A 13,274-nucleotide genomic window follows, 5' to 3' on the forward strand; every position below is an offset into this window, starting at 1 on the left:
CAATGATTCACAAAGCAAGGAAGGAAGCCACAGGAGAAGTCCCCTGATCACCCCTTGCTGCATAGTGCTGTTCTTCAAGAATAATAGCTGCCATCATCATCATCATCATCATCATCATCATCATCATCATCATCATCATTAGAGTGATATGAATATTTACTAGAGACTCTCAAGATCTGGTCTCTTGATGTTCTGTCATAGGAGTAGAGTAGGAAGGGTTATTGGCTCTGAGCCTGAACTCTTAATCACATTCTTCTGTCCTCTTAACTAACTATATGGAATTCTGCTCTAAAGGCATATGTCCTTGGGAAGTGCTAGAGTAGGTGGGGCATAGAAGATCATAAGGAAGGGGGAAGTCATCTACACAGCTATGGGGAAATCACCATGCTTGCAGTAAGATTTCCAGTGGTGCTTTTGCTTTTGGGTCACCCTTGCTACTCTCATTAACCTCTTACCCATGCTCTGCGAATTCAATAAACTCATTGGCTCCTTAGGTTGGGCTTTGGTGGAACCATACTTTGGTTTGTCCTTATACATTCTACATTGCCTTTTGTTCACAGCTTCCCAGGGAAAAGAGTTTCTGTAACAGTGGTCTTAGACTGAAAAAGTGAAAAAATGAACTTTAGTTTGGGCTGCTCCATTTTGTGGTATTTTATTACAGCTGCGGTAAACAAATACATCATCTTTCCTCCCTCTTCTGTAACATCTGATTTGCCTTTTAAAACAGCATTAGAGGAAGCTTCCAAAAACGTGCATCTATTATATTACACATCTGTCTAAAATCCCCAAGTGACTTTACAAGCTGTTGGATAAAGCATAATTCCTTGGCATGGGAGCTGAAGTTTCCCCTTACCTTCTCTCACCATCCTCTTTATCGATGTGCCATGGCTCTTCTGAGTTACTCCATCCCCCAATGTTCTATCTTTCTTGCTTTACTGTTTTTGGAGGTTTGTCTTTCTTGCCTTGAAAACATCCATCCAATATATGATTCCACCCACTTGAGTGATATCAACTTCCTTTTTTAAGTCTTTTGGGAAACCTTTCCTTAGCTCATTACTTCAAGTGTGCTGACTTCTTTCCTTTGTGTCCACTTTGTCTCCCACACAGTGTATGTTTGAAGCAACTTCATTTTCATTATTTTGTAGTTTATTAATCGAATGCATCCAGGTAGATACTGCAGATAACTTTGGGGTCTAACCTAACATTTTATGCATAGTAGTGCTGAAAAAAATGATGATTAATTGATATCATATGAATGGACTATAAAATTAAATTAATTATGTTCACATACCACACCTTAAAATATATTATCAGGTAATGTTTGTAGGAGTCTGTAATTTACATAAGTAATAGTTTTTGAACTTCCAGAAGTGAACTGAAGTTGATCTTGAGTTTGAAAATACTAAGAATGAATCATTTTCAACCCTTAAAATTGTATGGTTTCCTATTAAAACATAAAATATGAAGGCATATTCCTGGAAAGGTATTACAGGTGATCTGACCCAACCACTCTTTTTGTTTTACCACTCCATATATATTTTTTTTACTTCTTAAATTGATACAATCATTGTACATAGCTATATGGTACAGCATGCTATTTCAGCAAATGCATACAGTGTGTTATGATCAGACCAGGGTAATTGGCCTATCCATCAAACAGTTAACATTTCCTGGCCAACCACTTTCTTTTATTGACAAGGAAATTGAAAAGAAGCAGTGGTGCCCTCCATTGCACAGGCCACTGTTAGCAGAACCACTTTGATGCACTTATACCACCTTTTATGAAAGGAGACATACTGCAGTTAGAGTAGCTAGGAGAAAAGAATTTAGATGTAATTTAACAAAGACAAAAGTCACAAAATGTACACTTACCAAAATAATATACTCTGGCTTTAAAAATTCTTTTTCTAATAAAAGATTGTGAATGAATTTCATCCAATAAATGATATATCCTTTAGCAATGGGACATTTTGGAGAATGTATTTGTTATTGTGAAAGCCACATTTGAATAATGTATATTCAGATTGTCTTTGAATAATATATAGCAGGGAATGTTTCCTTATTCATTCAGTGGTTTTCTTTCAAAGAACTACAAATATTGTGCTATAGGTGTACATTCTTGCTTCCTTGCTCTTTCATTTGACATTAGCATTTTGGTTCTGTGTTCTTGATATGAGCCTATAAGACAGCATTAATACCAGAAATATAGAGTGACAGACCATCAAATTTACATCATTGGCCCAAGTATCAGCACAGTTGGAAGAATCAGCTTAGGAAGAATTGTAAACTTGTGGAAAGGGGATTCTTGTCTGCCCTTAAGTTACATGCAGTCAAGGGAAGCAGATCATTTCTGGATATTCAGGAGAGTGTGAAAGGCAGGGTTCAAATACTTCTATCTGCATCCTTATTGTGATTTTCTTGGGACAAGGTTGTCCACAGATTAGAAGTGAACTCTCTCCTCTGCTGCCAGAACATAATATTTCAGTCCAACAAACGGTGCAGAGGATGCAGCAGAATCTTTCTGCTTTAGAACTTAGGGCTTCATCCTTGCTACAGGTGTGGGTGGGAGAGTGGCCACAGGTCTAGAGTAAACGTGCACAGGAAGCCCTGTGCACAATTTCCAAACATGTTGATGTTTACCTGTAGCACCAGAACTTGAGGAACTGGGGAGAGAACAGTAACTTGTACTACAGTTTGTGACACTGTCTGGGGGAAAAAAATCATCGCAGACACCAGGATTTCCAAGCAGAGGTCTGAGTTGACTCTTAACTCATGGAAGACACTTTCAGAGACTCTCCCACATTAGATAAGACCTTGAAGTGTACAAAAGGTCCATTGACCAGTGGGATAGAATTTATTTAGACATTGGCAAGCCTGTACCAGCTATGTCTTTTGGCATCCTAGATAGAGCATTGAACAAAGCAGATTCTGTGCTATACAAAGGAGCTCTCACACTGTGTGTTTATGACAGTGATGAAAAATACAGAAATATGTAAAAGCTACAGGAAATAATACAAACTATAAAATAAAGGAGAGCAAAATAAATGAGTTATGGATGCAAAGCAGGGAGACAAGAAGCTTGTCTGACTAGGATTTATTAGAAAGATGACATGTGAATAAAGAATTGAAAGACACAAAGACATAAAAGCAGATACCCACAGATACTGTGTTTAAGTTAGAAGATAGCTTGAATAATGGTCCTAAGGTAGGAATGTAGTTGGCATATTCTATCAATATCAAAGAAGCTAGACTGATTAGAAGGGAACAAACAAAGGTAATAATTAAAAAAAAATATTTAGGGCCAAATTATAAAGGTCTTGTAGACTTTTATAAGGATTTTACTCTGAGTGAGATGAAGAGATATGAGAAGTTTTAAGTTAACAATTATATAACTGTGCCTAAGGATACCTTCGACTTTCATGTTGAGGATGGTATAGAATCTGGGAAGAGAGCTGAAAGAATATAACAACATCTGTGAAATCCTGGACTAGAAGGTAGGAGTAGTAGAGAGAGTGATAAGATTGGAGATATATTCTGAAAGTAAATCAAAGATTGTTTACTTAGACTTGGACTGCTCTTTTTAAAAGGATAGAGAAGAAACACAGATGAAAGTCCAAATTAATTAGTCTTCTAATATGGATGTGCCTTTTTTTCATCTAGAAGTAAGAAATGATGTAAGATAATTTTAAGTGATTTAACACAATGAAAATAAATATACAACTTGTAATTATATGATGAGAAAGCATGTGGTCCATGAAACACTAAAGAAAACATGACAAAAGCGAAGTGGAGGAGCAGTTTTTACACACTTGAAAAGGCAGGAGGCATAGAACTATGAAATAAAAATCAAGGCGATGCTACCAAAGGCAATTAAAACTGAGTCTTCCCAATCAACATGGCATTGACAGGCAAAATAGGCCATTTCTTCATGTTGACAGTACACCATCTCCAGAGTTATGGTACTTGAGTCACGTTTGCTTTCTCTCTTTGATTGGTGGGAACTTTCTCCAAGGTAGCTCAAAAATCCCAAAGGAAGATGTAGGTGCTGCAGGACCACGACTGTCTGTAATCTCTGGAGTTCCTTGAACAAAGATGCTTGCCTTGATTTGCTATCTACTCTAAGGTGAGGCCCACCATGTCCATCCATGTGGAGGAGGAGTTAAGTCTGTTACAAACTAAATCAGCACCATCATCATGCTCCCTGTATGGTTTTGTTGTTGTTGTTTTTTGTTTTTATATCTGAGGTCACATTCCCATGGTTGCTTTCTGGAATGATCTTCTTGTTCTTGCCCAAATGTTTGGATTTTAACCCCATCTAGATCACATGAAACTCATTTCTTTCTAGCTGCTCAGAACTCCAATTGCTGACATTTGTGGTGCTCACATGCCCTGCCCCCAAGTACCCAGTTTTCTAATGGTGTTCTGACTGCTAAAGCATTTGGCCATCTAGATAGAAAGGATGTGGTCCATCCAGTGCTCACCTGACCTAGCTGGCAATCAATTGTTTATGACTTGCTGACTGATATTACTAGGAATGGAATGATCTCTGTAGTTAGCTATGTCACCCTTAAACATCCAATGAGAGAAATTTTCACAAATGAGTTCAAGGAAAGAACCTTGGGCTGGCTCGTCTGGTTCTTCAGCTGAGAAACACTCTGCCATCATGGGGCCAGAAGACTCTATTTGTGTTCAAGGGCTGGCTCCAAGAGGGTCAGAATCAAGTGTCTTTAAACATAAGAAATTTATTTCCTCACTGTTCTGAAAACAAGAGACATGAAATCAAGGTGTTGATTTCTCTGAACTCTCTGGAGAAGTCAGCCAGACTGTTCATAGACTAGGCAGTGGATGGCTGCTGGTGGTACAGATTTATCCTTTTAGTTGCACAATGCCTCTCATGTTTAATTTGTGTGTGCGTGTTTGTGTGTGTCTGTGCATGCAGGTTTGCATGTGTGTGTATGCTCGTAAGCAGGTTTGCATGTGTGTGTGTGTGTTGTTTGTGCAGGTGCGTGTGTATGCATGGTTGTGGAGGCTGGAGAACAACCTTGGATGCTATCCTCCAGAGTGCCATCCACCACTTTTGAGAAAGGATCTCTCATTGACCTGGAAGTCACATATTAGGCTAGATTGGCTTGGCAGTAAGACCTAGGCGTCCACCCGTTGTCATGTCCCCTCCCTTGGGATTATAAGCAAATGCTACCATACCCAGTTTCTTAAATATGGATTCTGAGGCTCACACTCTGGTCATTGGTGTTCCCAAAGCAAGCACTGAATCTACTAAGTCATCTCTCTAGCCCCCTTTCCTATCTCATCTTCTTTGCACAGGATTAAGGACACATGCCATTCCATTGTGGTCTTATCTTAACTGATAATATTGGCAGAGACACTAAAGCCATACTCTGAAAACTGAGGATTGGACTTTATTCTAAAATAACCTAGCCTGTATCTATAAAAATGGGCCCTGAGGTGCTGTGAGACCCAAGAAACACACACACACGCACGCACACACACACGATGGCAAAGAATGCAATCTTTGTGGCCCAGTGACAAAAGAATGTCTTGGATGGCATAAAAACCAGGAGATTCTCCAAAGGGTTAGACAAAGCAAGATTATTAGAGGACTAGCACCAAAACAGCTTCATCCAAGCAGGGTGCATAGGTGTGTGCATCATTTCCAGAGGATGAGAGATTGAGACTGAGTTTTGTGAGACAGTCACTCCTCTTATTCTTTTCTCTTGACTCCGTGGATACAGGAAAATAATTTGATTTTTTGGTGCTGGCATAAAACAGCTTACTATTAAAGTTATAAATACAACAGAACATGGTGATGAACTCGGTGTCAGGGAGATGCTGAGGTGCAGTGAATTTAGCAAGTTGAGACATGCATATGTATTTAAAGAAATAATTACAACTCAGTTCCTGCAGAATTCTGCTAAAAATAGGCATGGGCCCTGTAGATGTTTCCTCCTGTAGGTGGATTGCGCAACCATGGGGACGCTTTAAGAAATACTGCACAGGTCTGTGTCCTTTCTCCTTCCTTTTGTATCATGAGAATAGGTTTTAGGTTAGATCCTCTGATAGGTTTTCTCAGAATTTCTCATGCTTATCTGCATACTTTTGCTTTATTTCTTGCCATTATATTCTGCTTCTTCCATATATTTAAGACAAATTCAAATCACAGATTTAAAAGGCTCCAGTCTCTTTTCTAATCCAATTTATTCATTTATTTTATATCCTGACTTCAGTTTACCCTCCCTCCTCTTCTCCAGGTCTATCCTCTCCCTAAAATCTATTCCTCTATTTCTGTTCAGAAAGGGGCAGGACTTCTGTGGGTGTCAACAAAGCATGGCATATCAAGTTGAGGTAGGGCTAAGCTCCCCCCATTTTATTAAGCCTGGGCAAAGCAATTGAGTGTGAGGAATAGATTCCCAAAAGTCAGCCAAAGCATTAGGGACAGCCTCTGCTCCCACTGCTAGGAGTCCCACCAGCAGACCAATCTACGCAACTGTCACATATATGTAGAGAGGCCTAGCTTGGTCCCACGTAGGCTCCCTACCTGTTGGTCCAGGCTCTGTGAGCTCCTATGAACCCAGGTTAGTTGTTCTGTGGCTTCCCTTGTTGTGATGACCTTGACCCACCTGGCTTGTACAATCCTTCCTCCCTCAGGAGTTCCAGAGCTCAGCCCCATACTTAGCTATGAGTTTCTGCATCTGTTTCCATCAGTTGCTGGATGAAGCCTTTCTGATGACAATTGGGGTAGTCATTGATCTGATTACAGGAGAAGGGCAGCTCAGGCTTCCTATCCACTATTGCTAGGAGTCTTAGCTAGGGTCATCCTTGTAGGTTCATGGGAATTTACATTTCACAAAGTTTCTATCTGACCCTGAAATGTCCCCCATATCAAGACATCTCTTTCAGTATACTCCTCGTCCATTCACCCCCTAACCTGATTCCTCATGTTCCCACCCTCACCCACCCCCAGTCTACCCAGGAGTTCTCTTCTATTTCTCCTTCTCATGAAATGCTTTTATCACCCTTTGGTCCCTCTTTGTTAACCTAGGCTCTCTATGTCTGTGGATTGTAGCATGGTTATCCTTTCCGTCTAATATCCACTTATGAGTGGGTACATACCGTGGTTGTCTTTCTGGGTCTGGGTTACCTCACTCAGGATGAAACCCTCTGACCTTTTAATTTTCAGCTTCTATTGCATTATTTCAACTTTCTTGGTTGCTTTGAGTTCTGTTCAGGTCATTGAAGTTGCTCTTTAAAGTTCTTTATTTCTAGTACAACTGGAGAGTTTTTTTTTATTTTAAAATCTGAACTCTGCAGTGCTTTAAAGCCTCCAACTTTTGAGTGCCAACATGAGACCACAAGTGGAAAATTTCACTTTTGACTTCATGTGGCAGCTGTGGCAAAAACGCAGGCACACAGCTCAAAACTAACTCAACGGTATTTTTGTAGAGCTTCGTTTCATATTGCTTTGTCAGAGCAGGTTTTTTGTTTTTTATTTTATCCGCTGGTCTTTTGCTTGTGTATTATGTTTTTTTTTATTTTGTGATATTATTTTTTTCTTTTTTCCCTGTATATATTCTAAGGAGAGAGAGATAGAAAGAAAAGGAGTGGTCCTGGGTGGATGGAAAGGTTGGAAGGCTCTGGGAGGAACTGGGGAAGGGGAAGCATGATCAGAATATATTGTATAAAAGTATTTTTTCAAAATAAAAGTGAGTGCACACAAAAAGCTTTTTAAAATTGTCTTTAAGCTAGGGTCAAAAAGATATGAAATGTAAGTATATTTTGTATTGAGACTTGGGTCTTATCCCAAGAATCTCCCTTTCTCTCTTACTTTCTCTCTTTATCTATCTACACATACACATACACACACACACACAAAAAAAAAAAAAAACATATACACACATTCTAAAATACAAAAAAGCCTGAAGCCTGAAACACTTTTGATCTCAAGCATTTCTGATAAAAATCAAGCTGTGCATGTATTTTTGTTTGCCTCTTGAATGCTGGAGAATTTCTCAAATGACCTTTGTTCCTTGGCTTTCTATTGATATACAGAGAGACATCAAAAGCTTCTGGAAAGTTCTACACACAGGAGTGGAGATAACCGATCTGTTAAAAAAAAAAAAAAACTGTGGATTTACCTAGAGGTTATTTAAAAGAACTGTGTTTTCTTTGTAGCTATCAAATATCAATATCATTAGGTTGTAGAGTTAGGTTTTCTGAAAAAACCTTCGCTCTGTGAGAGATGTCTGTTTACTGGTACATCAGAGTCTAGGGACAAGAAGGGGTAGAGTTTTCAAATAAATCATCCTTCAACTCTCTCTACTGTGTCACATTTGATTCCTCAGAGAGTAAGATTGGATCTTACTGGAAGGACACACGAAGAGGAGAGTTGCCTAACCAGGCTATCAAAGAAAACCTGGTGAAGGGCTGCTCTCTAGAGAGGCTTCAGCCAGCTTCTGAGTTCTAAGTGCCTAGCACTAAAGGACTGACCAGACCACACACCTTTTTGGTGCTATAGCCCTGAGAAGTCACATATTACCATCTTTTCTTTGCTTCCTTGGTTACTACTCACTAATTCACTTTACAGCTTCCAGGATTTTATTACTTCATTTTATAATACTTCACCATGTACCTTCCTGTCCTCATCATTAAGACTGCACCCAGTGGTCCATGTTTGGTGAATGTTTAAGACCCCCACTGGATGTCTGAAATTTGGGTTGACCTGGAAATCTATTTGTGCAGTTCCTATTTAGCCTGAAGTATCTGTCTCTCTGCTGGGTACCAGACTCAATCTGTCCTTCCGTGTCCTGCTGCCTTTTTTGCAGCACACTTCTGAGCAATGGGAACATAATTACCTAAGGCAAGAATTACTTGGACACATTACAATAGAAGACAGTCAATTTGAAAACTGAGATGGCTACTAAGTGACCATTGTGTAACAGTTTCCTCTAAAATTATGATGATCAAACACCCAGCTCTCTAGGGCTCTAAGGAAGTTTCATAAGCACTCAAAATAGCTGCAGGAAATCCCTGGAATTAACCAGATTCACTAGGCCCCTTCTTCCCGGAATAAACATAACTGCCGAAAGTCTCTCAAACAAGTCAAGCTGCAAAGAAGATTCTGAGATAGGATCAGCTGAGTCAAGGAAGCAGAGGCTAGTAGACCTGATTGCAAGAGGTTTAGACCAGCTGAGTCATGTAGCAAGGACTCTCCAACCTGCAGGCTATGCAGAGAGTCCTAGGTTTGTAGCTGTTGTGAGCCGTCATTCTTATTGAAAACTTTGGTGTTACAGCTGTCTTTGAGTCATTCTGGGCTTTATACATAACTACTCACCTATACTCCTGTAAATAGCTCCAACAAAACTCATTAGTAAATGAAATTGGACTGTGGTGGTATCTATACATTGGTTGTCATGGGATAGCTATGTGGGCTTTTCTCCCCAGGAAAAGTTTTCAGTGTGGATAAGAGACGGTGCGGTTTATGGATTGGAACAGACCCATGCGTGAAATTTCATCATGTTGCCCAGAAGAGTATGCATTTGAAATCCTGTGGGCTTTGTTGTGCTCTGTTTTCTGGAAACTTCCATTTACTATTTTTGAACTACAGTTGTTTGAGTCTTCAGAAAAATAGATCACAGACAATGGAGATTATAATTAATTTAGTAAACATTCAAGAGGCCGTTGGCTAAAACATGCTCACTGTGTTTAAATCTAATTGTAGTAATAACAAGCAAGCAAACAAATGCAAGCCAGGCAAGGTGGCACAGACTTGTTAGTCTAGTACTGGGGAGGCTAAGGCAGAAATGGTGGATTTGAAGCTAGTCTGGGCTGCATATGGAGACTTTCCTTCACACTGTTCCTACAAAGCAGTACCAGTGACAGCAGCAGGACCACAACAACAAAAGGAAAACCCAAACCCAAACAAGATAACAAGAACAAAACAGCCATTGGCTATCTGACCCTTTTTATATTATGGGCTCAGTTTTACCAGATGTAAATTAAGCTTCACTTGTGAGTGAACTTTTTCTGAAAAGCATCATCAGATGCAATTGCATCTCTAACTTGAGGCGTTGTTACATCAGTTAAAAGACCTAAGCAAGCAGCACAAATTGGAGTCAGGAAGCTTTCAAATTCCTGAAGTATTTATTAGTACACATGGGTTGCTTGCCTATTCTCTACCAGTTTTATTTTAATGTCTTAGCTAAATATGCCCATCAGTTAAGGACTCTCCAGTCCTGACATCAACGTTTTGGCACTTAGGGACAAATCAGTGGTATACCAGAATCACGTCCCTGGCTGGTGTAATTGGGACTGAGAGATCTTATAGCAATGGATGCTTTCATGGTGAAAAATCTCCATTTACCCAGATGATTAAAAAGACTTAGCTAACGCCCATCTTGTTTCTGGGCTGGTGGAAGTTCACAGTAATGGAATCTGAGTGGTTTAATGTTAATGGACTCTTCACTGTGTCTGGGTGGCTGCCTTTCATTTTCATCTGTTAAGTCAGCCTCATAGCTCTGTTTACGGTTAAGCAGGTGCTTTGCCTCACCGCTTGTCTTTCAGCTATAGAAGACAGCTTTTCATTGCAAAATCAAGGTGGTGGATGGTGGTCTAATTAGCTGTGAGTATCTGGACAAATTCTTTCCCCATCTTCTTTTATCCCATAATCCTATTTAAAAGCATATCCCAGGAGGAGATACAGCATGTCCTCATGAGCTTAACAAGGTTTTATGAGGAAAGACTTCTCCAACTTGAGGCTTCGTTACATCAGTTAAAAGACCAAATGGTGAATGGCATCTTTTCAGTGCCCAAGGGAGTCCAATCAGTTCTCATGTCTAAATTTGTGGGGATTCAGGCATAAAGTTTGTGAGAATTTTAAGGAGTGGTCCTTAAACATACTGTGTGGTTTTAATATGATCATAAATCCTACTTTGCTTGGCACTGTGCTAGAACTTGAAAAATTCTATGCAACAGGGAAAGCTTGCTAGTTATAAGGCTGATCATCAGATGAAATCTCTCATGATTAAGACTTTTCTGAGATTTCTCCAATTTTGGATCTCATTTACAGAAACTGGAATAAGGAAACTGAAGATGAAGCTGGACCTACTCCGTTCATCTAGGCATCTGGTCAACCCTGGATTATTGACTAACTCCAGCCCTTCCATATGCCGAGAGAACTCTGCAGCCCAACAGCTTTTGCTCATTTTGTTTTCTCATAATTAGTTCCCAAGTGGTTACAGGCTATGTTAGATGGCTTCTGTTATCGTTCATGGATAAAGCCAAAGCACCAATTGAGATGAGATAGTCTATTAAGAATAAAAATTCTTATCAAAATGTTTGAATTTGAATTCAGCACTCTAAGAAAATGGATTCACTAAGAAAGAAAAGAAGAAAGGAAGAAAGAAAGAATGGAAGAAAGAAAGAAAAAAGAAAGGAATACATAAAATTCACCTCCCTTTTCTTTTTCTTCTTTACAAATTCCACCTTCCTAGAATTCCCAGGCAGGAGATTCTATTCATTTGCATCTATCTCAGCAGGGGTATGACTCCCTATTAATATCATCTAACTGCACACCAAAGGCTCTTTTTCTTTTCTTTTTTATAAACTTATCCTGGCTCAGGGGAATTTATATGGACCAATTCAAACCTCCAATACACCTAGCACCTTCTCCTACCTGGGGCTAAGTCTGCTTTGGTCCTTCAGTGCAGGTTTCACTCCTGAATTGCTGGGTTAATTCTCAATAAATTGTTTCTCCTAAACCTAGTCAGTGATGGGTGACTGATTATTATTAGTCAAATTTTGCTATGCTATTTAGAGGACAAACATAGCATTAAAAAATTCTTTAGATCAGATCAATTCAACTAGCCTAAAATGCTCTACTACTTACTATAATAACCCCAAATCAGCACAACTAAAATGTAATGAACATGAGTCTCATTATTTCTTATCCCAAAGTATGATAATTGCAAATATAATTTTAATAGATCATAAAATAAACTCTGGAGTCTTCTGATAGTATTGCAATTTATTTTGTTGACTTTGATTTTCTTTGGAGAGGAAAGGGTGAAAGCAAACGTTTATTGAGCACCTATTAATTGTCAAGCACTACATCAAATAATTCACATAATATAAACAACTACCGGTGCTGTTAGATTTCGTATTCCAATCTGGCGTGAACAGTGAGTGACTTGCTTGAGATCACACACCTAGTAACAGAGGAGCTCTCTCTGCTTCTTATGGGCCTGGCATAAACATCATGTTCTCTGAGATACAACATGTTCAGTGATGTTGGCCCTGCTCGGTTTTGACCTTTTGCATGACTCCAACATATGGTATGTGAGCAGAGGGTGTTCTTTCTGAAATGGAAGCAGAAGGAAAAAGGAGCTGGAAAATGTGTCTGTTCATTTTGCTGTGACTAATTTCTCACATAAGCCAATATTGTCTACCCCTTCTGGTGTCTGAGTCTTTTCCCATATAACTCAGTTATTTTTCCTTCTTCACTTGATGTAGATCCTGGCTACACCATGAATGTTCATGTCTTTCACTTGTTGGGAAATATTAATTTAAGATGTGTTATATTTGTTTGTTCTGTGGAACATTTGTTTGAATGATGCAAAGATGTATTGCATTCTTTCATGTTGCATTTATTTCACACTGTGAAGCTATGTTACTCTGCCTGTCTAAAAACACATGATTGGTCTAATAAAGAGCTGAATGGCCAATAGCAAGGTAGGAGAAATAATAGGCAGGGCTGGTAGGCAGGGAGAATAAATAGAAGGAGAAAAAGAGGGATCAGGAAGCAAGAGGGATCAAAGAGCAAGAAAAAGGGGACCAGCTACCCAGCCACACATCTAGCCACAGAATAAGAATGAAAAACAAAAAGAGAGAGAGAGAAAGATATAAGTCCAGAGGCAAAAGGTAGATGAAACAATATAAGTTAAGAAAAGCTGGCAAGAAACAAACCAAACTAAGGCTGGGCATTTATGCAATAATAAATATATATTTATTTGGGAGTTTGGTGGCAGGCCCGCAAAAGAGCCAAGAGTAAAAACAACCAACTATGTTCTCTTCTTTCACACTTCCTTTTCCCTTCCTTTGTTTCCCTCTTTCTGTGGATTTGCCTACTTTTCTCTTTGCTTGACTCCCAGCTCTTACAGTAAGGCTGACCATCCCTTTCACCCTTGGAGGATCTAGTTGTTTCTTCACCAAATTACTTTTCTTACTTTCATAAAAATATATCAGCATTTTAATTTTTGTGCCAT

The 13,274-nt window shown here is 39.2% G+C and overlaps 1 protein-coding gene across 1 annotated transcript in view; it reads left to right on the forward strand.

The window, feature by feature from the left end:
* Tdrd3 (tudor domain containing 3) overlaps window positions 1-11,099 on the forward strand; it is a 178,865-nt gene extending 167,766 nt beyond the window's left edge. Inside the window, exon 14 of the mRNA XM_075950323.1 lies at window positions 11,081-11,099. The gene's annotated coding sequence lies outside the window, so the exon portion shown is untranslated. The remainder of the gene's footprint in view (window positions 1-11,080) is intronic.
* Window positions 11,100-13,274: the final 2,175 nt, after the last annotated feature.

The sequence above is a fragment of the Microtus pennsylvanicus genome, chromosome 15, assembly GCF_037038515.1.
Source record: "Microtus pennsylvanicus isolate mMicPen1 chromosome 15, mMicPen1.hap1, whole genome shotgun sequence".
NCBI lineage: Eukaryota > Metazoa > Chordata > Mammalia > Rodentia > Cricetidae > Microtus > Microtus pennsylvanicus.